The sequence below is a fragment of the Equus caballus genome, chromosome 4 (genome assembly GCF_041296265.1).
Source record: "Equus caballus isolate H_3958 breed thoroughbred chromosome 4, TB-T2T, whole genome shotgun sequence".
Lineage (NCBI taxonomy): Eukaryota > Metazoa > Chordata > Mammalia > Perissodactyla > Equidae > Equus > Equus caballus.
In genome coordinates this window covers 78,004,310-78,029,582 of record NC_091687.1, presented here as the reverse complement: position 1 = coordinate 78,029,582, position 25,273 = coordinate 78,004,310, and the positions used below count along the sequence as shown (strand labels likewise).

At 39.3% G+C, this 25,273-nt stretch overlaps 1 protein-coding gene across 2 annotated transcripts in view; it reads right to left on the bottom strand.

Moving 5' to 3' along the window:
• MET (MET proto-oncogene, receptor tyrosine kinase) overlaps positions 1-25,273 on the bottom strand; it is a 113,166-nt gene that overhangs the window by 59,770 nt on the left and 28,123 nt on the right.

The following is a 25,273-nucleotide window of genomic DNA, read 5'->3' as shown; positions in this document are numbered from 1 at the left end:
TTGGATCCATCCAGTTTTCTCTGTCTCTACCATGTCACCCTTCATCCAAGCCACCCCATCCCTTTCCTGGACTACTACAATGGCTTCTCAACTGGACCTGCCACATCCAATCTCATCCAATCTCTTTCCATATCCCTTCTCTATATTGCAGACAGATTTTCTTTCTACCTTTTTTTTGGTGAGGAAGATTCACCCTGAGCTAACATCTGTGCTAATCTTCCTCTATTTCATGTGGGATGCTGCCAAAGCATGGCTTGAGCAGCAGTGCCAGGTCTGCACCCAAGATCCGAACCTGCAAACTCCGGGCCTGCTGAAGCAGAGTGTGCGAACTTAACCACTACGTCACTGGGCTCGCCTCCAGATTTTCTTTTTAAAACACAAATCTCATCATATTACTCTGTTTAAAACACTTAATGTCTCCCAATTGCACTCAGGATCAAGGACAAAATTTTCAACATGGCCTGTTGGGCCCTACATCATCTGGCCCCTACTCAACATCTCCAGACTCACCCTGGACCATGCTCTCCCTTGCTCTCTGTGCTCCGGTAAGCTGGCCTTCTATCAGTTCTCCAAATATGCCATGTGTCCTCCATTATAGGGCCTTTGCACATGCTGTTCCCTCTGCTTGGAATGCTCCTTCCACCTCTTTCACTTTGTTAACTCCTATACCTCCTTCAGATCTCAGCTTGTCATCATTTCCTGAAGTTAAATGTTTCTAGGTCAAAGGCTTCTATTGTAGACTGTCATAATACCTTTTATCTATGTGGCATTAGCACTCATTACAGCTGCAACTGTTATTTGCTTGCGTGATATATGATTGATGTGAGACTTGTCGCAAGTGGCTCCCTGCGATCAGGGACCCTGCTTGTTCACCACTATATCGCTGGCAGTAGATGAAATATCACACATAGTAGATGTTTAATAAATATTAATTGAATGAATGAACAAGTACGTAAATCAATTACGGGTAGATGGGGAGTGAGTGTGGAGATATGAACCAATTTACGACAGCTATTTTTTCAGGAATGGGGTAGTTTCAGTTTGTAAGGGACAAATAAAGGAACTGGATCTTGACTGTCTTAACAAGATAGTTGTGAATTGGTCAATTTGGGGCAGAAAATGGGGGGCAAGAAGATGTATTAATGAAAACAAAATCTAACTTGGAAGAAAAAGAGGAAAAAAGTTCATTTCTACACACCTTTGGATGCAGCTACAAGTCCAGGAAAATGATTTGAAGATGAGAAATTCTCTATTATTGCCCTATTATATTTATAATAATCAGAAAGTTGTCACAGCATATTTCAAACCAATTTAATGTTTAAGAACAAACTGAAATAAAAAATTTAGTTATCCTTATGTAAAATAACCCTACTTCTTAACATCAGACTTCTGTCACATAGAATGCAAAGTTTTTATGTCTATTGACATTAAAGGTTAAAAATCACCTAAGATGCTGTTTTATTTGGTGACAACTGTTTCTTCATTTTAAATGGCGATAAATGAGCAAGCAGAGAATCTCACAGATGCTAAACCTACGGACTCCTGTAATTAATAAAATGCCCTAGTTCTAGACATTTATTTTGATATATTAATGAGTGCAATTTCACTATTTAATTAGAAGCTTTTCTTCACTAAAGTACTGTAGATTGCTCTTAGGAGTAGCAGATAACTGAGATGTACCAGCAATTCAATAGTAACCTATTAACTGGTAATTAAGTTTCTATCGGTGATCAATCGCCCATTTTGCAGAGATAGCCAGAGCTAAGCGAAGCTACTTAAAGGAGCAGAGACCAGTTTTAAATCAAACACCATCCCAAGTTTTCCATTCTAGAAGTGACTGCTCTCCAGGGCCAGCTTCTGTGGTTTTGTTCCTTCTCTTGCTCGTTCTTACTTTTTTCTACGTCTAGGTGGCATTCTGGGAACTTGAAAGCCTCAAACTTGACCTGGGGTTCGGTGCTGGTGAGATATAATGGATTCACTGGGATGGAAAACAATTGGCTGTGTGTGGAGTAGAGTTTTACACTGTAAATTAATAGCAGCCTTCAATTAACAAGAGGACAGGGCTTGTCTCATTCATCTTTGATCCTCCTTGTGTATCATGCCCAGCACACAGTAGGTATTTAGTAACAACTTGCTGGAAAATTAAGGCATATGCAAAGAAACCAGAGAGAAAGCCCGTCTGCCTACCCAGCTTGCTCTGTGGTCTGTCTTGCTGAGCAAGGTGAGCTGGGGAATGGAGGCGAGAGGGATCCTGGAGTGTTTGCAAACCTGCGGGAACTCGCTGATCTTTTCTAAATGGCAGGAGAGCAGCATGAGGAGAACTTCAGCTTCTCTGTGTTTGTTTCCTCACATGTAAGGCATAAATGTAGAACTCAGCCTCAGAGTTAACGTAACATTTATATTGTGCATTTCAAGGTTGCTCCTTCAGGAAATAACAAGCTCTCTAAACGGTACCTCCTCCAGGACTGACAGGATTAAGTTATGTCTCTATTTCCCCCCAAAACAAATTCCTCAGTAAAGAAACATTGCACAATGTTGGACTAGGATCTACGGAACTCCTTTACTTTGAAAAATTGTGCAATTTGGAGCCAAAAAACAAACATCATGTCAGGTTCAGGTGGCATTCAAATTCATAAGCCAGGGGAGCCCCACCTTTTTCTTTTTCACTTTCTCCATAGCTGAGATCTACAGGAGAGGGGTAGGGGCATTAGCATCCAGGAGAGAGTGACATTCCAGGGTTCACTGTAGGAGAGGGGACTACTGTTGTCTCTTCCCTCGGAGAATCCTGATAAACTCCATGACTGGGGTCAGCGTGGCAGGAATTGGCCTGCAGAGCCGCAGGCTGTCTTTGAGCTTGAAGAGTAGCACTTTAACCATTACAAAGCCTCAGCATTGCAAAGGTAAAGCCTTGTGCAAATATCACTAAAGCTCAGTCTGACTCACTACGTCCCTTAAAGATAATGAGCGAACATGTTTGCTGCTTACTTGTGCAGGGATGCTGGGGTGGCTGCTTCTACTGTGTGATACACAGTTAGCTCCTGGGTGTTGCATTTGGGGCAGGATTGGGTCCAGCTGGAAGAGCAACTACAGACTTGCTGCCAGAGGTCTCCTTGCCACTGCCACTTCCCTCAAAGCCAGGAGGTCTTGTGCTCTGGGGTAAAACTAAGCAAGGCTGGTGGAAAGCAGTTCTCTGGTACAACAGCTGCTTTGGGGCACCGCAGAAGAGTCTACAGAGAAGGTCTCACCCCAGCACGAGTTGGGGAGCCAGACTAATGCTCTCCCTTTAGTAACAAAGGGAGGAAGAAGGAAGGAAGGAAGGGAGGGAGGGAGGAAATGAATCTTTACCCTGCACCTTCACTGTGCCAGGCACTGAGCTGGGCATTTTCACATCAACCGGACTCATAGCAGCCCCGTGAGCTTTTATTGCGCTCAATTTCCAGGAGGAGGTGGTTCAGGGCAGCCAAGGGTGTGGCCACAGTGTCCAGTTCACTGTAACTGGCACTAGAATTTAGTTCTCTCTGATTCTCAAGCTCATGCATTTCTTTTGCTACTGTTTACTATTCTGGGCAAAGTTCTGAGAATTGCACAATTACAAAAACGGAAAGGGCCTTCGAGACCATCTTACTCCAGCTCCTCATTTTATATGAAAAAATGAAAGTCAGAGAAGTCACAACTCTCAGAGAGCTGGAATCATTGAACAGAAGTTATCATTTAACATGTAAAAAACTTACAACTCTTCCAAGTAGGAAATGTAGATTTGCTGACCCCTGATTCCTTTGCTGAGAGAAAGGCTGGAATTAATGTTTTTCTGGCTAACAGCACAGGGATGACCACTCGCATTTTGGGCTGTTCTAATCAGCTTGGCTCTCATGTCTAGCTCTCTTTGTTACCTATTTAGGTTAATGAACATCACCATGTTCCATCCAGGTAACTGTGAAATTTCGGTCATCACCAACTCCTCTTTCTCTAGCATTTCCCACATCCAACTAGCGGCTAAGTCCTGCTAAACCCCATCTGCAGTCTCTCCTGTGCAGCCCTCCAGCCACACCTACACCCTGCCCCAGGTGAGATGTTTCCTCAGTGCCCTTCTGGCCTCCTATCTCAACTGCCTTGCAGCAGTTAGGAGCCATCACTCCCGGCTTCAAAACTTTAGTTGTTCCCCAAAGGCCTTCAAGAAAAGTCCAAATTCCTTAGTACGGCATCCAAACCTGTCTCGATTTATGCTTTTAGTCTTTCTTCCATTAAGGTGAAGGTCGGGTGACCATCTAGGACAGAAATGAATCTCAGAGTGGCCATCCTGACACAAGACCCTTCCCATCCTTGGATTCTTGCATTTGCTCTGGCAGCTGATGCCCCGCCTCCCGCTAGTCACTGATATCCGCTCCTTGCTCATGTAAACCTGAAGCCTGGCTCTCTTCTAAAGTCTCTCTTTACAAGGTCTTTTGACTGATGGAAGTAATGTGCTTTATTGGGTAGGGGAGGGGAGACAGTGACAAAAAACAAAGTGGATAGTATAAGGTACAGGAAGATACCATGTAGCTTGAGATTTGAGTCAAGAGGAAAAGAGAAATCAGAAAAAAAATTCACTCAATACAATATATTGTTCAGACATATACACATGTGTAGTGCAACTAATGGCAAGAGCAAGATGGACAATTTACAATTGCTATTTACCCACTTTTCTAGGAGGGAGAGGGACATGACTGAGGGGGATGCAGAGGGGGCTGCAAAGGCATTGGTAATAGTCTCTTCTTTAAGCCCAGTGATAGAAAAATCCCTATTTGTTTTATTTTTCAAACATGCACACACACACACACACACAACACAAATACATTATATACATTATGTAGTACATGATTCTTTTGTATATATGAATATATTATATTAAAAATAAATTTTAGGGGCCAGCCCCATGGCCGACTGGGTAAGTTTGCACATTCCACTTCGGCGGCCCAGGGTTTCGGCGCTGTGGCTCCTGGGTGTGGACAGGTACTGCTCATCAAGCTGTGCTGGGGCAGCGTCCACATAGCACAGCTAGAAGGACCTGCAACTAGAATATACAACTATGTACCGGGGGGCTTTGGGGAGAAGAACAAAGCAAACAAACAACAAACAAAAAGACTGGCAACAGACGTTGGCTCAGGTGCCAATATTTAAAGAAAAAAAATTAAAAGAAAGCAGTGAATAAATGGGAAGTGAGAAAGTAGAGAGCCTATTGAGAACTCTCTCCACTCCAATTCCTTAATGTCCTAAGCAGGTCTGAAACATTCTCAAGGCTTTTCTCAGCTCACAGGAACTCATACTAATAATATTAAATAACATCTGCGTAGTGGATTATGGTTTCCCAAGTACATTATCTCATCTGATCCTCTCAACAAGTTTGTGACTTGCGTTTGTTATGAACATCGTATTTCTACAGATGAAGGAACTGAGGTTCAGAGAGTTGTCAGTAAATTCAGAGCTTGAATCCTAGTTGTTGATTTCAAATCCATGCTGCATCATGCCACTTACTTACAGGTTCCTACATATTTCTGAGACGGATCCACACTCTAGGGATGGTCTGAGGACCTGGTAGAGAAGAAGAATCAGCATGCCTACAAGACAGGACTGGTGCTACCCAGCTAGAATGTGAGGAGTCGAGTGACTTCAGGCAAATCACTTGATCTCTCTGGGTCTGAGTTTCATTTTACATATTTAACAAATATTTGTTCGTAGTGCTCACAATGTGTCAGACACTGTTCCACAGCATTTTCCAAATATTAATTCACTGAATCCCAGGAGGAAACTGAGGCACAGAGTGGTCACATGACCAGCAGCGGCAGGGCCAGGACTAAACCTAGGCCATGGCCTCAGGATCTTCACCACCGCACTAGGCTACATGCTCCTTGTCTGTAAAGGGAAGGGTTGAGCAAAGTGATCTCAAAGTTCTCTTCCAGCTCCACCACGCTTGGATCTATGGATGGCTTTCCAAAGCTTCCCCTGGGCTTGGAATCGCCAAACTGCCATCAGCCCGCAACAAACAACAAACAAATGGTTGCTCAGGATGTTTAGGACGCCATGAGTAAGCAGTCACCATCCCCCACCCACCAGAGGCTACTCCAAAACCTAAATAGATTCTGGATACATATGCCTATTCTAAAAGAAGTTTTGAAAAACATTTAATTTTTCAAGACTTATTTCTTTCTAAAATAATTACATGACATCAACTCTGAGATCAGTGGTAAGTAGTTTTGTTTTTTTTAAAACTGGTTACAAACTTGATTCCGTAACTCAACAGCTTATATACTGTCATAGGGCTAAATAACAGGAATTACTCTAGAATCTGTAAGCCTTGAAACAATAATTAATTTAGTCTTTCTTTAACTTTTCATGAGAACTTGCCAGCTTTTTTTTACCTCAGACATACACCTTTTTTATAAAAAGAAAACTGAAGTGGTATATAGCTTAATGTATTTGATTCAAAATGTTTCCCCTAATTAACATTATGATGCATGCAGTGAATATGCAATTACATTTAATTCAGTATAATTAAGGATGTGATATATTTAAAATAGTGATTCTTTTAACTGATCTATAGGACAGATTTACCTCATCTATAGATAATTTAAATCAGTCTTGCAGACAGATTTTTAAAAACGTGCTATCTTGCAAAATCTTTGCCAGTTCACTCATACCAGCTCTCTTCCCTCCCTGCCCATAATTAACTGAAGCAATTTAATATAAACTTTATTCATAATTATACTTTGTACAAATTCTGTGGTTTTCAGGGGGATACATATTTCAAAATAGCAAGTTCCTCTTTGCCTAGGGCTTTTCATATAGTTGGCTAAAAACTCAATTGCTTTAATTTCAGGAATTCCACTTAGCTTATTTCCCTAAATTTCATTCATGTGCTCTCTTTATGCAGTGGGACTGGGAGGGGGGTGGTGTGGAACTGACCGCAGGCAGAAGCACAGAGCTTTGAACTTCAGTGTCTGGTTATGTTTCTTTCAGACATATTTACCTTCTCTCAGTCTGTTCTCAGATGTCTAAGATTTCAACAATGAAGACTGATTCTCTGTAAAATGCAGAAGAGTCAACTCTCTGACAGAGCAGACGCTTCTCTTTGGGGTCTTTAATACAAAGCCAGACTGTTAGGGTGGTGTAGTCAAACCCTAAGAATCTGACTACGTTGTTTTGCACTATGAAGAGGACTTGGTCTGATGCTGTGCTCAGTGCACAGTTTAAAAAAGCTGCCCCAACACTTCTGCTGCCACGAACTCCCCTTGAAGTAATCCTGCCTCACGGCTTCAATAGCCATGGTTCACAACAACCTGAGACCTCAGTTGGAGTTCTAGCAGGGGAGCAAAGCTGAGGGGCAGTTAAGGAAGAGTTGCTTCCTCTCTAGGAAGGAAGAAAGGGCATCTTCTCTGGCTGTGTGCAGAACCTCAGATGGCCATGAACGTAGCATAATCAGGCATCTGGCCAGCCAGCCGCTGGCTCAACACTGGTGATTCATGAGGTGATGGATGCTGCCTCGTGGCAATGATCTAACTTCACACCCTAGCAGCACTCTGTCTTCTGAGGACCAGCCCTGTCTCTGCAACTGCCTTCAGGCCAAGTTTGCATGTACCGTTGGTGACATTCAAACTCATCATTTTTTCCAAAATGACTCCCTCTTCTAGTTTCCTATTTCTTTATGGCATCAATAGCTACCCTCTCCCTCAATCTGAGATCTCATCTATCTTTGACTCTTCCTTTTCTTTTATTGTTTATATCCACCTATCAACTCTTATATATTTTTCTATTGAATTAAAGGAAATCTCATACTTGGCTTCCTACAATCTGACTTCCTTGATTCCAGAATCTCCTTCCTCAAGTCCACTCCTATAACTTTTTAGTGTAATGTTCCCCAAATACGTCCTTGGTCATGTCCAGTGGTAATCACCCTAGCCTACTGGAGAAGGGCCTGGGCTCAGGTGTGGCCCTGCCCTTACCAGCTGTGAGAACTTAGAGAGGATACTTAGATCTCCAAGCCTCAGGTCTTCACTTGTAAAATGGAAAAACACATACCTATATAACAGAATTGTTTTGAGGTTTAAATGAAATTAATCCAGTACCAGCTATATATTAAATGGTTACTTCCTTCATTCATTCAGTCATTCAAAAATATTTACTGAGACCTGTAACAGGTTGAATAGTGTCCCCTCAAAAATTCATGTTCACCTGGAACCTCAAAATGGGACCTTATTTGGAAACAGGCTCTTTCATATGTAATTAGTTAAAGATCTTGAGATGAAGTCATCCTGGATTTAGTGTGAGCCCTAACTTCAATGAACGTTGCCTTTACAAGAGGAGAGGACACATAGAGACACACAGGGAAGATGGCCACGTGAAGATGGAGGCAGAGATTGAAGTTGTCTGCCACAACCAAAGGACTGCCTGGGACCACCAGAACTCTAAGAGGCCAGGAAGCCTTCTTCACTAGAGCCATCAAAGGGAGCACGACCTTGGCTGACACCTTGATTTCAGACTTCTGGTTTCCAGAACCATGTGAGAATAAATTTCTGTTGTTTTAAGCCACAAAGTTTGTGGTAATTTGTTATGGAAGCCCTAGGAAACGAATACAAAACCATACCATGTGACAGATACTGTTCTGGGTGCTAGAAGGATACAGTAGCAGACAAAAAAGACCCAAGTCCTTGCCCTTACATAAATAGTTATTACTATTTTTGCTGTTGATGGTCTAGCGATTCTTCATAACGCCTATAAAGACAAAGACTAAAATTCTAATTATTTAGATTAACAAGCCTTCGGGTCTTCTTCTGTAAAATGGAAACACTCACACCTATCTAATAGAATTACTTACAGCTAGTAAGTAAGGTTGGACCTGTTACCTGTCTACTATTATTTTTCATTATGCTTTAAAGCAGGGGTTGGCACCCTTTTTTTGTAAAGGGCTAGATGGCAAATATGTTAGACTTTGAGTGTCACAGGGTTTCTGGAGCATACATTAGTTTTTGCCTGTGTGTTATTTTTTAACCCTTTAAAAAATGTAAAAACCATTCTTAACTTGCTAAGTGTACAAAAACAGGCCACAGCTTGCCAACCCTAGCAAATGCTTCTACCTGTAGTCCAGTCTGTTTCCTCAATGTCCCTTGAAGGTACCATGCACACAGGAAGACAAGAGACAGATACACAAAACAGCTAGTAATATTGCAAAGGGCAAAGAACACAGTGGATAGATAAGTTCTAAAAACACTGGTACAGGTAGTAAATGCTATCAGATTAGGAAAGGATAAGATCAGTGTGGCACTAACGGCTAGAGAAGGCTCATGGCAGAGGCTGAAGGTGAGCCAGGTCTTGACGGGACAGAAGTTAGATTAGTGAAGAGGGAAGAGATAAATACTTGGAGCAGAATATATTATACGTATATGTGTGTATGGATTTATAAACATGTACAAATGCATTTATATATAAATAAAATAAATATATATCCACTCTCCTCTCAAGGTCTCCCCAGGATTCAAAAGACTCAGAATTCTACAACAATAGGGGCTGTGGAATTCTAAGTGTTAAAACTTTTGCTTCTTTATCATCATTTCCTAACGTGAATCAGATCTGAAACAGACCAAGTCCACGTGGTTTCGGTTAGCAGCCTTCATATTGCACTTCAGTCACAGCCAGGAGTGACAGAGTGATTCATTAAAAAAGTTGTTCCAAGCGAGGCACATTGTAATGCTGAGTGTTAGAGGTTTTCTGCTTTTCTCTATTTAGTTAAAAGAAAACAAATTTCAAAGTACTTACTCATAGAAATACAAGAGACACTCAGAAGACAGAACACCGGTTACCCTGCATTAACCAATAAAACAGAGGCAGTTCTTCCTGTAGGCGATAAGAGCTACGGTCTGTGTGCTAACAGTGTCACACGCAAACAGGAACAGGCTGAGGAATGTCTTAGTGGAGGGCCGGGAGAGGTGAAAGAAGGATGAAACCAGAGTCCGTCAGCTGTGCCCGATATATTGTTTAAACCCATGACTATATTCTAGCCTGCCATCACTGTCATCGCCTCCTATCCCTCCTTCCATCCTACCATTGTGCAGTGAGACTCTTTACTCATCTCCTCCTCTTGTTCCTGACCAGAACCTCAATGTGTGGGCCACCCTACTCCCTGGCCAAAGTCCCTGAGGCCCTTACCAAACTCTCTACTAATCTTACTGCATTTACGTCAAGGCCAAGATCAGGAAAGTTTCTCCCTGTAGCAGCATGTAGTTGGTGCCTCGGAAGGTGATGCTATGTGAAGTATAACCTTGCGGCCACAGTCACAGTGGTATTAAAAAAGACCGTCACCCTTCACTTCTTTTCCTTAACCCATACATTATTTTGAACTTGAAATCATAGATTGGTGGGCAATAGTGAACACGTGTGGATTCCAAATGCAAACTTCATGGCAGGGCACCTCTATGGGTACCACTGCTTCAGCAACATCCACCAGAAGGTGTTGTTTAAAGTCTCACACAGCGGTTGGGCCAGTGGCCGAGTGGTTAAGTTCACATGCTCCACTTTGGTGGCCTAGGGTTTCGCCAGTTCGGATCCTGGGCACGGATCTGTCACCACTCATCAAGCCATGCTGAGGCGGCATCCCACATAGCAGAACTAGAAGGATCTACAACTAGAATATACAACTATGTACTGGGGGACTTTAGGGAGAACAAGAAAAAAAAGAAGACTGGCAACAGATGTTAGCTCAGTTGCCAATCTTTTAATAAAGTCTCACACAGACAGTATCACACACTCAGAGGGGAAGCCCTGTTCACAGGCTCAAGAAAGCCTTAAGGAGCAAAGAAGTTACTCTGTTCTTTCTCCTTTTAATGGCTTTAATTGTGTCTTCCCAAAGTTGATCACAAAGCTCTGGAATTCCCGTCTATTCACCCTCCCTCTCTTCATCTTTTCTTCTCCTTTCATTTTTCTCCTTTGTTCTTTGATACATCTTCATCCCAAACTGGAGGATGGAGGAAGGGCTGTGTGTGTGTGTGTGTGTGTGTGTGTGTGCATGTGTGTGTGTCTAAGGAAAGGGCATAGGTAGTGGTGAGTGGAACTTTCCCGAATTTCTTCAATGCTAATTTAACTCTTGGAAACTACCCAATTCTATAAATTAGTTTTTAGAGATTTGGGGGAGAGAATGAAAAATTGTTTTATCTAAAAATTATTTTTACTAATCAGCAATTTATTACATTATTTGAAATATGGGGGGCTTTGTTATAATTATTTACTCATTTGATAAATATATATTTTGTTCAAGCTATTGTGTTAGGTAGTGGAGATAAAAGCCATAGTCCATATCTTCAGGGGGCTAATGAGGGAACCAGTGAACATATCAGCACAGAGTTTGGTAAAAGATACGGTAGAAATAAGCAAAGGGTGCTACTGGAGTAGTCAAGAAAGGCAGCTTATCCAGAATGGGGGTGAGGGGAAAGCTAGAGAAGATTCTCAGGGGAAAGAAATGCCTGAGTGCAGTTGTAAACAATAAGGAGAAAGTGTTAACCTGACAAAATGAGTGTTAAAGGGAATCTGAGGCAGATAAAGTGATATGTGTTAAGGCAGGTTGTGAGGGAGACTGATGAATCTGGGAATTACAAGAATGACAGGTTGACACATAACCATTAAGGCGTTAATATCCAGAATATACAAGGAACTCATAAAACTCAATAGCAAAAACCCAAAGAACCCAATTAAAACATGGGGAAAGGACCTGAATACAAATTTTTCCAAAGAAGACATGCAAATGGCCAACAGGCACAGGAAAAGGTGCTTAACATCACTAATCACAGGGAAATGCAAATCAAAACCACAATGAGATATCACTTCACACCTGTTAGGATGTCTCTTATCAAAAAGATAAGAGATAACAAATGCTGGAGAGGATGTAGAAAAAAGGGAACCCTTGAATGCTGTTGGTGGGAATGTAAACTGGTACAGCCACTATGGGCAACAGTATGGAGGTTCCTCAAGAAATTAAAAATAGATCTACCATATGATCCGGCAATCTCACTTCTGGATATATATCCAAAGGAAATGAAAATATTATCTCAAAGACATGTCTATACTCCCATGTTCATTACAGCATTATCTATAATAGCCAAGGTATGGAAACAACCTAAACGTCTGTCAACGAATGAATGGATAAAGAAGAAGATGTGGCATATATATATAGATAGATAGATAGATAGATAGATATACACACACAATGGAATATTATTTAGCCTTAAAAAGGAAAGAAATTCTGTCATTTGTGACAATATAGATAAACCTTTTATGCTAAGTGAAATAAGACAGAGAAAGACAACTACTGCACGGTATCACTCATGTAGAATCTAAAAAAAACAGTCAAACTCATAGAAACACAGATAGAAAAGTGGTTGCCAGGAGGTGGTGGGTGAGGGAGAGGTTGCTAAAAGGGTACAAACTATCAGTAAAAAGATAAATAAGGTCTGAGGATCTAATGTATAACATGGTGACGATAATTGACAACACTGTATTGAATAATTGAAATTTGCTAAGAGAGTAGAACTTAAATATTCTGACAAAAACAAAAAGACAGATTGAGAATAGGGTAGAGTGGCAGTGGTGTGCTTGAGCCATCTTGTACATTATATAGAGAGCCAATTATAGAGCTTACACAGAGCCAATTAGAAATTATAGAAACAACTGTGAACATTTCTTCTTAGTTCTTGTTCAGTGACTTTACCTTGATAGCTTGAAGTTGGTTTGTTGGGGGTATTTAGACCGCACAAATGGGCAAACACTACAAATCAGGGGCTTCTGATCCCTCTCTCCCCAGAGTTAAACATTTACCAGCACCACACTGGTAAGAGCCAGGAAATATCCAGGGCCAAGGTAAGAAATTCCTTAAATATCATGCTAAAGAATGTGGATTTTACTCTGAAACCATTGGGGAGCGCTCAAATTATTATAAGGGATGCAGTTACACAAATGGGTTTGCTTTCGAGAAAGATTACTTACTCTAGCAGCAGTATGGAAACAAACAAACTGGCCGGGGATGAGGATGGAACCAGAAAGATCTAGTGTTATCTTACTGGCATCATTTTCAACATGCTAATAAAACAAAACTTGTCTGGAATGATAGCATACAATTTTTTGTTTCTGCTTTGTGTTTATGTAGAAGGAGAGAAGTAGTAAAGATTTTTAAACTTCATATTTACTATGAATGATGCTAGGTTTTATTCTGAAAAAGGAAAAGCAGCAGCAGACTGATTTAGATTGAGCTAATGAAGAAGGCTGAGATAAGCTGAATGATTTTTTGGAAATATTAAGTTTCTGGATTAAATAGGTGTTGTTAGTTGCACCCAAACCAGCAGCTGGATAAGGTGCTTTAGAAAGTCTTAAATAAGGTTGGTACAAAGAATGAGAATGTCAACATGGGTTAATGAATGAGAGAGGTTGTGTAAACTATTACTTAATCCCATTTGAGGGTTTCCTGAGCCACTGGGGAACTGGGCTGAGGTTGATAGACAAGAATAAGGTTAGAAGGAAACAGAACATTAAACAAACAATAGTTCAGTTTAACTTGTGATTTACCCAGAGTTTAGAGTATAAAATGAAAGCCTTGCTAGTAGCAAAAAAGGTAAAATGAAGCTAAGCCAACACTGTTATTAAAATAATTGTCCAGCCATTCATGGAGCAGAGATTTTATTATATATTGGCAGAGAAAATAGAAAATTTGATAGTTTCTTAACTAGTTCTTGAATCCCCAGCATATAGAGTATTAAATAAGGCTCCAGGAGTAATAACAGTTGGTTCCAAGGGCCCAGGGAACGCAGAGAAAGACTTCATATCTAAAGCTCACACAAATACTAAATTAATATTTACTTATGAAAACTTAGGTGTTTACTTTCCAAATATTTCATAATCCTTCTTTTTTCATGAGTTCATCTGCATTCAATTGGATTGTTATCTTATCACTAGGGTCATAAGATGTTCAATATCATCTAGCTCACACCACAGCTCCCCTAGATCCCATTATAATGTGGAGGTTTTTTTTAATAAAGAACTTTCTTTTGTTAGGTGTGGTAAAGTCCTGGTACGTATTTTCCTATGATCTATAACTGTGCGACAAATAGTGAACTTCAACTTTTCAATACTGAGGAGAATATGCTTTCCTGTGTAGAATCTACTAGAAACAAATGGAGATAGGAGGGGCAGCATGGAGCTAATTAGTGCATGCCCAGGATCATAAAAAGCATTGTTTGCCTAAAAACTTGAAAATGCTGCTTATGTTTTCATAAACATTTTATTCTAAAAAATTAGATAGAAAATATTATAAAGATTGTCACAATTTACCATCATATATTTTTTTAAAGCAGCCACATATCTTAGTCCTCTTTGTACACGTCAAAAACCTGTACTTTGACCTTTCAATGTTAATTACAAGTTATACCTACTATTGTTAAACTGCCACTTTTATATTACTCATCATTTTGCAAACACTGACTAATATTCTTAATATTGGGCCAGTAACAGAACTGATCTTGTGCTTTGCCCACTTCTACTTGGAATCAATACCTTTTCTATGATTCTTCTAAAATGAGAGTAAGTTTAGTTGAGAGTAAGAAACACTGCCCATTTTTTTCCATATTGGCTCTAGATAAACGAAACATAACTGGTGTTTTTTAAATTAGAAATATTTCTCAATTACTCTTACTAATACATTTACTGATTCTTGTTTACCATGATGTTGGAGCCACAAATAAGTTTACATTTAATGAATCAGCAAATATATCATATTCTATTAAAAATTTCTCTTCTTTATTCATTTAACTCAGAGCCTTAAGTACCAGGATCACCTAATTTGACCTCATATTCACCTCTTTTATTCCACTTTAGAACATTTCCAGAGTCTTGGACCTTCTCATATTAGTGAATATATGAAGAAAAATAGTCTCACTTCCTTATTATCTTTCCTGAGGCTTTGTATAACTCCTGCACACACTGTACTCTTATAAACAATCTCTTACATTCAAGATTCTGGTCACTTTACTGGAAAATAAATAGTCCTCTGCCTGTAATTACAGCCTTCAGGAAGGGGCAAGCCAGTGACCTCTCTGACTTGTAGGCACAGGAATAAGCCCTGAAGATTAACGCCTGCTATTCCCTCATCTTTTCCTTTGGCAAACTCTACTTCTTTCTTGGCCAAACAAAAGTGAACAAAGTGAACACAGAAAAAGGTGAGTCTTTCTTTTGATTCCTCACACATATTTTTTGCACCTGCATTTCAAATCTTCATGGTTTGTGGAGAGGACAAAAACAATGCCTTTTATGATCCAGTCATAAAAATACATCTGCAGATTTTATCAAGAACTTTTATCCAAACACTTCAGCAATTCAGGCCTCTGTTTACCGTGTCAATATATAGATTTCTTTTGGAAGACAAAATTTGCTGTCAAGTAAAATCAACACTGTTGTCTAGGGTCTGCAAAGCATATGCTTAGGTACAAAGAAGCATGACAAACCGCCCGTCCTCTAAGACCTTAAACTTATTTAGATATTTGCATGATTAAATATATATAGATAAAAATGATTAAAATGAAAGAGAAAGGCAAAATGTGTCTGCAGCTAGGGATGCATTAGAACAACACAAAGGAGGCACTAACTGGAGAGCGGGTCCCTGGATGTTCAGTAGGTGCTCATGACATCCTCATGAGGCCTGGGAGCATTCGTCTCTCACTCAGCCCTCTAGGCCACAAGATTCTCATGAGAAGGAAATGGTCTAAAATGGATGCATTTGTGCAGAGGACAATACACAGATGCAGAAAGACAATATGACTTGGACTCACTCAACATCACATTCCCTTGAATTCTATCAACTTTTATAATTTTGATAGTTCAAAAGAGCTTTTTGTGTGTTCTTGGAATTATATGATTTATTCTATCATAAGACTTACTGGTAACAGGACAATCTCTTCCACTCCCAAGAAACACAGGTTCTTCTGACAAATAGGGTCCCAAGTGTCGGCCACAGAAGAAAGGAGAGGGGGACAAGAAAGTAACAACTTGGACTGATATAAGAAATAACTATTCTCAAAAAAGCTGATAAAGTGATGGGCAATGAGAGGCAGTGAGAGTGAGTGCTACCTAAATTATGCCCTCAGCTCCTAGAAATCTTCGCATTGTCTTCTTCAGACTAAGAATGACTTACTGAAAAGGAGCTTGATTCATTTAGAAATCAAAGAAACGACAAAGTTTGAATACACTGACAACTTTTCTTTAAACAGAAACTGTTAAAAAAGTTAAATTCTCCAGCATAATTCTACTTCTTGTCATACGTTTTCTAAGACTAAAACACTATGCACTGATGGCCAGAAGCCGCTTTGAAAAGCTAGTTACATGCAGCAGCACTTAGTTAAGATCTAAAGCTTACAAAACAGATAATAATTATTAGCTTATTAAATATTGGCTGAGTACTTGTCCATGTACTAGAAACATATAGCTTTTTCTGAAATTTTAAGCTTTATGTAAAAGTTAACTTTTAGCCTATGTAAAAATTAACTTTCACTTTCTCAGGGTGGCCTTTTGTGACGACACCACCAAATCAACATGCTCCTCCTCATTTACATTCACAGACGTTTATTTCTCTCACAGTATATTTCAAAAATTATCATGGTGTATTGGTTTATTGTTGTGACTGATGGTTTATTGTCATTTCCTCTCCTAGTCTGTCTCCTTCATAAAAACGAGACCCATGCCTATCTCATTCACCATTGTAATACCAGCAGAGTTAGGCACTCAAGAAAGAGCTGTTGAATTTCTTGTTGAATCTTGGTTGTCAGAATAAATCCCTTCCCCTGTCTCTTGATGAAAACAATGATAACAAGTTTTTGGTTGTTTTAGGCACTAAATAAAATGGTTAGGCTTCTAGCACTCGGCTTAAACTAATAAGATGAAGAACAAGCGTGTAATGTAATTAGCTTAAAATAAATGGAAAATATTGCACATTTTATTGTCAAGATAATTTTTAGAGATATTCGTTTTTGCTATTGACTGCCACTGCATTAGTGCTTGTAATCTGCTTAGTGCATTAGCACTAAATACTATTGATTCGCTCAGCTAACAGACCAATTTAATCTTTGCATTCTGCCCATTTCCTGAGCACCACTTTACCTACAGTTTAGTTAGTAGACTGGCTGCTAGATGCAAGTGTTAATCAGATTTTAAATTTAAAATGTCATTCGAAAACTTAATGTCATACGGATTTACACTTTTCTGGGACATGGACACAAATTCTAGCAAATCATGAATAATCCATGTATTTTGAGATGACAAGTCAGCAAACTTAATTTTCATAAAATCAGCTCGAGAAAAGAATGCTTTACAAATCAAAACTGACCTTAATTCACCCCTTTTATCTAGAGCACGATTTGAAATATCACTTTCCATTTTAATGTCCTCTGATTGATGAACATTTTGGTGATTTACCCAAATAGGACAACTGAAGTCAGACTTCAGTGTGAACTCAGAATTTTTATTTGTTTGTTTTATAGTATACTATTCATAAGCCATTTTCTCCTATTTGTGAACATCAAGAATGGTTAAAATCAGCCTTTAGTCTATATTTAATGCATCTGTAAGACATTTTTCTGTCTTCTTGTGGAAAACTAGAGGATATTTTGAAGTCTAGAAGGTAGACACACTTCATCCGCTCCAGCGCCAGCCCAGGTCTAGGGTGAAGAGCAGTAAACCTCCTCCCCAAGCTTTGAGGATAGGAAGTCAGCATTGCTCTGCAAGTCATTCACATGCAAATGAACCTGCCTGGAACATTTTACTTAGAAAAAAATATATAATTAGCAGACTGGAATGTATCCAGGATCCTAAAATCACTTACTTCATTCACTATTATTAAAAAAAAAAAAAATCAAGGGAGTTTTAACAATTTCAAGAGTAGCTGAGCCCTTGGTTTTATTTCTCTGATAAATGCGCCCTTTACAGCCCTCCCTGGCTGCTGGAGAGGCCACTTACACCGCACATCTGGGCACTGAGTCATTCTGGACTCCGTGTGCCCACTGACTCAGTATCTGTGCCAATCCATGAATAAGCAATGGCAGAAATTCCCAGTGGGTCTTCTAGCCAAATTCTGACAGATCCTCATTTTTCTTATTAGAGTGAGGAGGTGAGAATGCAGGGTGGGACGGTGGCGGATAAGATAGAAGTCTGAAATAAGGGTGTAACACTCCAAATTTGACATATTATTCGGAGTGAGAAAATCCATTATTACTCCAGGAATATTCTTATAAAAATGCAGGATCCCACATGCTTTCAGAAGTCTCTAATCGTGTGTAGTATGGCAATGGAAATATCACGTATTAGAGACGTGTCTTCAAAGTTCTATTAACACTTCAGCTTTTCAAAAACCAACTTTAAGATTAACTTTTCTGCATGAACTCCTTTTGTTTACTACACTTATTTTACCAAATGAATCTTCGTGTAAAAATCAACTACTTAAATAAAACACAGATCACACCACCTGCTTCAAAAAACATTAAGAACAACGGAGAATAAAATTAAAATGCATGCGGCACAGTTAATGCTTAAATACCTACCCCACATGGGAAATGCTATCCATCAATCATGAATCAACATCATCCACAGGTAAAGCCCAACTACGTTTTTGGTGACAGTTTCAGCATTACCTATGTTTCTTTGCTGTTAGCTTATAAAAACGTCTTGCCTTTGCTTTTTCATTCTTTCCTGGGGTGGACTTGTGAATAAGCTAGGAAATGGTTTAAATAAAGGTCAGCAGGAGGGAGAGGAAAAAAGCAAAAGGAATTAATGGTTCACTCTGTAACACATTTTCTAATACCCTCAGGGTGTGCCCAGTGATCTCAAAAAGTGTTACAAAATTCTAGAAAGAAAATAATTTTAAATTCCTTTGAATAGAACAATGCCACATGCCACTTTTCTTGGGACGGGTAGCATGGAGAATTCAAATACACAAGTTAGGGAGCAGAGAGGCCCCGAGCCCGGGAGAGAATAAAGAAGAGTTTACAGAAAGAAAGGAATCAAGTGTAAAATTAATAAAGGTGTACTTAGGTTTTTTAAAAACGTATACTGAATCCTTATACTTTAAGGATTTTCTTTCCTGCAAGATTTTGCTTTGGTAGCTATTACAGTTGGCATATGGCCAAGATATTTAGTGTTTAGAATGAAGAATCCTCAATAACATTTTTCATATAGGATAACAGTCTCTTATTTCTGAGCATAGGAAGTAAAAAAAAAACCCCTGAAATCTGACTTCACATTTTTCATCCCTAAAACATAATGCGTTCTCTGGAGAGTGCTAGATTGTTTAAATAAGACATGCCAAACCAGTATAATTACATGGATGTTATTTGTAACATTGACTCCACATTCTCAGTTCAAATGGTGTGGTGTGGGAGATTATAGATATATGGCTTATAAAGAGTTATAAATCTTTGTTTTTTTTTTATTAAATATTAGGAGACATGCCCTGAGGATGACAGATCAATAATGGTCCTTGTGGTTTCCTGATGGAAGGCTGCAATTATTTTCTTCCATTACAACTTAAATGTAACCCAATTTTACTCATCTATCATCTTCATAATAGTAATAAAGAAACATCACTATATGTTTATTTTTCTGCCTATTCCTATTATTCCTTGTTTGCATCTTGTTTTGATTTTGTTTTCATTCAAAATTGTTCTAATCACTTTGCTTTCTTCCTTTGATGGCTCTGAATGGTGACCCTTTAACTTTGGCACTCATTGAAACGGAGATGGAAAATTACTACTTTAAGTTTCCTTTATTTTGGGAAGCAGTTGGCTACTCTTTGAATGTGAGTATAAATGATATTTAAAAACAAGGAAGCTTGATACAAACAACCTGTGAGGTTGACTTTTTTCTAAAACTGCATTATCTGCAAATTCTGGAATGCGGAGTATAACAGATTACACAAGCATAATATTTTATAGTAGCATGGCTAGTTAGAATTGAAAGTTGGGAAAAGGAGCACACCTTATACCTTCTAGCTTGACTATAGTACAATTCTGATTCAATCGTCATTTTCACTACCCCCAAACCACCACCATTCCCCACCTCTCCTTTTTTAAGAAGGACTTATGGGGCCCAGCCCCGTGGCCGAGTGGTTCAAGTTCTGTACGCTCCGCTTCGGCAGCCTGGTTCATAGGTTTGGATCCCAGGTGCAGACCTGCTCCACTCACCAGTCACGCCGTTGAGGTGTGCCACACACAAAGAAATAGAGAAAGATTGGCAAAGATGTTAGCTCAGGGCTAATCTTCCTCAAGCAAAATAAGAGGAGGATTGGCAACAGATGTTAACTCAGGGAGATTCTTCCTCAGCAGAAGAAAAAAAAAAAGGATTTATGTAAATTAAGCATTTTGGAGATAGGTCACTCATAACAGGTAGGGAGAGAAGTGAAAGACCTTCATAAGCAATTGAACCAGACCATGACTCTTTCAGGAGACAATCCAAAAATTTGAATTTTCCTTTCTTTACACACGTATTCCTTTTTTTTTTTCTTTAGCTAAGGAGGACTTGCCCTGAGCTAATATCTGTGCCACTCTTCCTCTGTCTCGTATGTGGGTTGCCACCATAGCATGGCTGCTGCCAAGTGGTGTAGGTCTGCACCTAGGAACTGAACCTGGGCAGCCAAAGCAGAGTGTGCCGAACTTAACCACTAGGCCACAGGGCCGACCCTATACAAGTATTCTTACAATAATAACTGCTGTTTATAATATGCCAAGAACTAAGTTAGGGTCTTCTACAAACATTATTGCACTTGTCCACACAATAGTCCTGCGCAGAGGAAAATGGGTTCAGAGAGGTTAAATAATGCTTTCATGGTCAGACAGGTAGAAAATGATGGGGTCCAGATTTGAATCCAGACATCTTTGATTTCAGTCACATTCCATTAGGCCAAGCTGCCTCCCAAAAAGCTAAATTTATGGCTATCTTATTGTGCCAGGTACTCTTCTACACATCATTCCAAATTTTCACAAAACCCTGTGAAGTAGGTACTATTTTCTGAACATTACAAATGAGGAGACCAAGGCTCTAAGAATTTAAGCAATGTGGCAGAAGTCACACAACTGGTATGCAGTAAGCCAGCACTTCCATCCACATATGTCTGGTACCAAATTGCATGCTTTTTGCCTTCAATTGATCAGTCATTGGTCATTAAGATGACCAAGATGTTGGTGAAAATATTTGCTACAAGTCTACTTTTATTCTTTTAAATGCTTATATAGAGAGCAAAACTATAATAATGGGATTGCAAGAAAAAGTATAATGTGATAACTGTATTTTCTGGGTAGGTGAGAGATATTTCAAGAACTCTTTTTTTTATTTCAATTTTGATTAAAAATCTTTCTAAAATGTATTATTCCACTTCTCTTAGTAAGTATATCATAATTCAGGGAACGGGATCTTTGCTGATTTAGGATTTAAAAGAATTCCCTTATTTAATATTGATTCTCATTTGTAGGAAATTGGGCCAATGTGTATTGATTCTAGTTTTTCCTGGAATAACTGCCATATTAATAGATTCCTTATATGATACTGTTGGAGATTCTGGTTAATGTGTTTAAAATGAACTGATTTTTTTTTTGCTGAGGAGGATGTGCCCTGAGCTAACACCTGTGCCAGTCCTCCTCTATTTTGCATGTGGGTCGCCACCACAGCATGGCCGCCAGCGAGTGGTGTAGGTTGGCACCGGGAACCAAACCTGGGCCGCTGAAGTGGAGCATGCTGAACTTAACCACTAGGCCATGGGGTTGGCCCCCATAACGAACTGAATTTTTAATACTGCTTATCCCCAAATAAAAGGTGAGGATTTTTTCCTCCCCAAATTTGGGGATGTACAATCTCCATATTATGGGGGTATTTTCTTAATTACTTTATTTTGAATAATAATGTGCTGTTTAGGGAATACACATTAGCCTAAAACAGCTTCAGTCAAACTAGTTTAGGATGCTTATAGAGGTCAAATGATGAATGAGTAAAAAAGGCAGCAAAGATATTTAAGACTAAAGATTTAGCAATTCTTTGTAGGTGTACAATCTCATAATTCTAAGTGTTGGAAATCATTGTAAACAAACCCTTTAAGAATCCCTTTCAAAACTAACATAGTGAGGGCTGGCCCGGTGGCATAGTGGTTAAGTTCACACGCTCTGCTTTGGTAGCCTAGGGTTTGCCGGTTTGGATCCCAGGCACAGACCTACACCCTGCTCATCAAGCCATGCTGTGGCAGGTGTCCCACATATAAAATAGAGGAAGATGGGCACAGATGTTAGCTCAGAGCCAGTCTTCCTCAGCAAGGAAAAAAAAGAGGATCGGCAGCAGATGTTAGCTCAGGGCTAGTCTTCCTCAAAAAAAAAAAAAGTAACATAGTGGGGCCAGTTCAGTGGCTAGTGGTTAAGTTCACATGCTCTGCTTCAGTGGCCCATGGTTCACCGGTTTGGATCCTGGGTGCGGACCTACACACAGCTCATCAAGCCATGCTGTGGCAGCATCCCACATAGAAGAACCAGAAGGACTTACAACTAGGATATACAACTATGTAATGGGACTTTGGGGAGGAAAAAAAAAAAAGAGGAAGATTGGCAACAGATGTTAGCTCAGGGCCAATCTTCCTCACCACTACTACCAACAACAAAAAGTAACAGAAAATGGTTACATTGTGAAGATGAAGAGCTTATTCTTATAGCACAACCAATATAATCAACACTAATATTACATGAAATGGGTACCCATGTGTTGAAATAAGTTTTCAGAAACAGCATTACATGTGGAATCAAAGAATTCTGAAGCACACGTAACTTAGAGGTGAGGATGACGTGCTTTGGAAACTATGGGATGACTCAAAAGAGGGCTTCAGTGATGTCATCGTATGAGAAAATGCATATCAAGAATTTGCACAGATGCATTTCATAAACTGTGAGAGTGGGAAAAGCAACCTACTACGTGATTTTAAGTAAGCAATCAGGCCTGATACACCTGCTGGATCCCTAGAATTTAAAAGACCCTTTCCTGGCACTCTGTCTGATCCTGTGATAGAAACCCTTTTTGCTCATGGTGGAAGCTCAAGGAAGGCCAGAAAACCCCCGCCGAGGCTGTGCCCAGTCAAGATCTCGTGGATAAGAGATGTTAATAACAAAACTACAATACATGTGTTTACTCACCAAACTTTATGCCAACCCAAAACTCAGTTCCAAGAAATTATTAAGTCACCTGATACCCTTGCCAAGTAAATATGCCAAGACAAAATGGACTTTCCTACTGCTTAGAGTCTTTCCCAACTGGTCTGATCTTGCAAATCATTTTGTTTTTGCGTAAGCAATGGCTCTAGGTGCCTTCATTTTAAGATGAAGCTGGGCAATGACTGTCTGTTGATTACTGGAACCATCTGAGGGCCTTCAGTGGAACCGGTATGTGAAAACTGGGAATGTAGGTAGTCTCATTCTCAGAAGATCTTGATCTTTAGTAACCAGAAGAGATGAACATGCAAATAAAGAGAGGAGGTTTGAAGGTTATTTGTCTTTATGGACTTTCGCTAGTTCAAAAATTGGCTTCCCTTGTAAGAAGACTATGTTGGCAAGTTCCATCTCGATTCCCACAAGAATTTTTGCGATGGGAGCGATAATGGTTTCAGATGTGGCTGCTGCATTTTGGGCATTTTTCGGGGGTGATAAAACTGACCTGAATTTCACTGGATACTCCCACCCTTCTGTTCCCCCTGGAACACTAGAAAGGTCAAAGGAGGAGGATAAAGTTCAGATGTGTTTTGAGAATTTCTAGAATTGCTAAGTCCTTGTACATCTGGGGGCTGAAATGTAAAATAAAATAATGAGATAAGATATCAACAAATCCTCCTAAGGTAAAGTCTCTTTTTAATTTTTAACAGAACAAGATTTAACTAGCAAAGTCATGTGCTCTGGAGGCCCTGGAGGAATTCCTAATAGACTCTTTAAACTTGTGTTTCTGAAGCAATTTCTTGGATGCAGGAAAAGCGGTTTCTCTGAAATGCTATTAATATTACACTTTTATTTCCTAATTCCAAGTTTCTAAACGTCCTTTTGTTTCCTTTCATTCTTTTGTATTTTCTAGTGAAGAAAAAGGGGCAGCCTGGTGACAAATTCCATTGCTTCTTATAGAGTTTGCAACACATGTTAAACATACTCACGGGAAAATAATCTTAGTTGGGATACATATGTATGTATATTATGTATATTTATAGACAAGAGAGGGAAGGAAGTTATGTCTTTAGTTCACTAAAAGATGAATTCCTTTTCTTGACAATATTTTTTCAGCTTTATAAAAAAATTACATGGAGTTTCCATCTGACGAAGTATCCTAGACATTTCAGCAAAGTGAAGCAAATATTTCTGAATTCATATGCCCTTGGTACTCCTCAGCAAATTATATACTTCCTCTTATCAAGGACATGTTTAATGTCCTTCCTGCTTGCAATTATAACCTTTATTACCTAGACTGAAAACTCCTAGAGTAAGTAAGATGTACACTTCCAAAGTTAAATCATCTTTAGAAAAGCTATACTATTTACTCATCCGATTATGATCACTAATGGTCATTACATTAGGAGGCAGAGCCAGGTCCTTATGTTCAAATCTGGGTTCACACCAAGAAAGCCCAACACCACAATGGTCTCACAATTTGGTGTTCTTCCTCTGGCACCAAGCGATCTGATAACTAGCAGGATAAATCCTCTGGGTAGAGCTGGCAGTTTTTACTATATCTAAATCAAATCAACAAAGAATTTCCCTAAAATCTCCTGTGAAAATACCATTTCATGTAAGTACAAATAATCATCAATCAAAAATATTTATATCTATAAATATCAAATACCAACCAGGTAAAAAGCACCAAACTAGAACTTGGTAAACACATGGCTATGCAAGTAGGAAGTCCATGATTGAAGTCAAGATCCAAAGGAGGGATGTGGGAGCAAAAATTTCCTCTCTAGTTTTCTAATTTATTCCGAGAGGTATATTAGCACATTTAAAAATGTTTTATTTACCAACATTTTAGAAGATATTTTTTTGTTTTGTTTTAAGTTTCTTTAAGTAATGCCAAGAATATAGATCATTTTTTTATATATCAGTGAGCAAATGAGGCCTCATAAGGAACAAGCCTTCAAAACTCACAAATTAACTCGAATGTCTAGCTTAAAGGTTGTAAAGTTTGCATCGGGATCTCAATAACTATTTTTTACAGTAATTGCTGT